Here is a 2,225-nt window from a genome sequence, read left to right as displayed (position 1 = left end):
CACGAACACACACACACACATAGACAAAGACAAGGAAGCGATTATGTTAAAATAAAAATAAAAATAATAAAAGAAAGAGGAGTGAACTACGACACAGCACTTAACATCTCTAAATGTGTCAATGTGGCCCATTTTGGTTCGTAGGGTCGAAAAACTCATTAATTAACAGAACTGTGTATTTCTAGAAGCCTACAAAAGTAACCAGGGTAGACCCTAGAGAACAATAGCTTGCAATTACTTGTATGAAACATCTTTGGCTTCAGAGGCATATCGCTGCACGTCTTATAACTTCGTTAATCATTTGAAAGTCTTCGGGTCATGCGTGATTTGTTTTTTCCTGATTAGTTTGTCTGCTGGTTTTTTGTTTTTGTTTTATGTTTTTGTTTTTGCTTTTGCCTTTTTTGTTTTGTTGTTGTTTTGTTTGTTTGTTTGTTTGTTTGTTTGTTTGTTTGTTTGTTCGTTTGCTTGCTTGCTTGTTTATATGTTTGTTTGTTTGTTTGTTCGTTTGTTTGTTTGTTTGTTTGTTTGTTTGTTTGTTTGTTTGTTTGTTTGTTTGTTTGTTTGTTTGTTTGTTTGTTTGTTTGTTCGTTTGCTTGCTGGCTTGCTTGCTTGCTTGTTTATATGTTTGTTTGCTGTTGTTGTTGTTTTTGGGGGAGGGGGTATTTTGTTGGTTGCTCATTTCTACTTATTGATGCTATGGTTCTTTATTTTGGTTTTACGTAAACGGTAAAGAAACGCTTTTAGTTTTAGTAAGAGTTTTACGGCATTTGCAACACAATAAGGTCGTATAACTGCGGACGATTAGAGGTGTTACAAGAGAGTAACAAACATAAAACAGAAAGAGGAGAGATCAGGACGATAGATCTTTGATAGGAAAAAAGGAGCAAACCACACGAGAGCTCCCGCCAACCACCCACGTAAAGAAAAGCACACGAACAGAATGAGAGTGATTGTGGGTTAGTTTTAGTAAGAGTTTTACGATACTTGCAACATAATAGGGTCATAATTATAAGTGACTAAGATTAAAAGTGTTACAAGGCAGTATCAAACACAAAACAGGAGGAGAGGTAAGGAGGATAGATGTTTGATCAAAAAGAAGGAGCAAACCCCCCCAGAGCACCCACCAATCACCCCCTACGGAGGAGAGGTAAGGAGGATAGATGTTTGATCAAAAAGAAGGAGCAAACCACACCAGAGCACCCGATGATTATCCACGAATTTGTGTTATGAATCAACAAGACACACACACAGACAGATACAAAAGACGAAGAGATCCAAGAAGCCCGCCTTCCAAATACATTGAACTCTAATGAGTGTCAATGGGGGGCGTAAAACATTCATAATGCTTATATGTACAATAAATCAAATTCTTATCCCCAGATCTTTCGTTCCATCCAGCCTTACAAATGACCTGAACTCTGTCGATGGGGGCGTAAAGACACCTACAATAACCTGTCCCCGTGGTTTTATGAGTTTAGTTTCAGTGCGAGTTTTACGGCACTTGCAATACAATAAGGTCATATTAAGTGCCGAAGAATAGATGTGTTACAAGAGAGTAACTTACACAAAAAAGGAGGAGAGACAAGGACGATAGATGTTTGATAGGAAAGAAGGAGCAAACCAAACCAGAGCAACCGCCAACCACCGCATAATTTAGCAAAATTTGATATTTTTTTGGGGCATAATTTCTGATTATCTCCCTTTATCATTCTGCGTTCAAATTAACAAAATCGCATAGTTTAACATTTTTGGGCTCAGCTTGCATAATGTCAGAATACTTTTTGCATAAAACCGCGGGGACAGAATAATTTTATTGACCATTCTAGCCCTCTTCAGAAGGGGAAGACTATCCATGGATCCCAGTTACGCCTGGTTTTTTTTTTTAACGGGTTGTTTCCCTTGACTAGAAACTGGAACTGATATCGTGGTAATACCTCTCTGGTAATACTTTAAAATTTAATAACGAGTGCAAATTCTTGTTGTTAATTAACAATTTCATTGCCTTGCTCGCTAGTCATTTATTTGTTTGTTTGCTGGTTTGTTCGTTCGTTAGTTGGTTCGTTCGTCAGTTCGTTCCTTCGTTCGTTCGATAGTCACATTGTATAACGACGGAAAGATGTTTTAATAGTTAGCCAAGAGAGAACAACATTTTTTCAGCAGGGACAACCCCCCCCTCCCCCCCCCAAATTTTTTTTTTAAAAATCAACAAACACAAAAAAAGCAAC

The 2,225-nt window shown here is 37.7% G+C and overlaps 1 protein-coding gene across 1 annotated transcript in view; it reads right to left on the bottom strand.

The window, feature by feature from the left end:
• LOC106013183 overlaps nt 1-2,225 on the bottom strand; it is a 21,459-nt gene that overhangs the window by 18,425 nt on the left and 809 nt on the right. The gene's annotated exons all lie outside the window — the stretch shown is intronic.

The sequence above is a fragment of the Aplysia californica genome, unplaced genomic scaffold (genome assembly GCF_000002075.1).
Source record: "Aplysia californica isolate F4 #8 unplaced genomic scaffold, AplCal3.0 scaffold00704, whole genome shotgun sequence".
NCBI classification, from domain to species: domain Eukaryota; kingdom Metazoa; phylum Mollusca; class Gastropoda; order Aplysiida; family Aplysiidae; genus Aplysia; species Aplysia californica.
The sequence above is the reverse complement of the archived record's forward strand: the minus strand, read 5'-3'. Positions and strand labels throughout refer to the sequence as shown.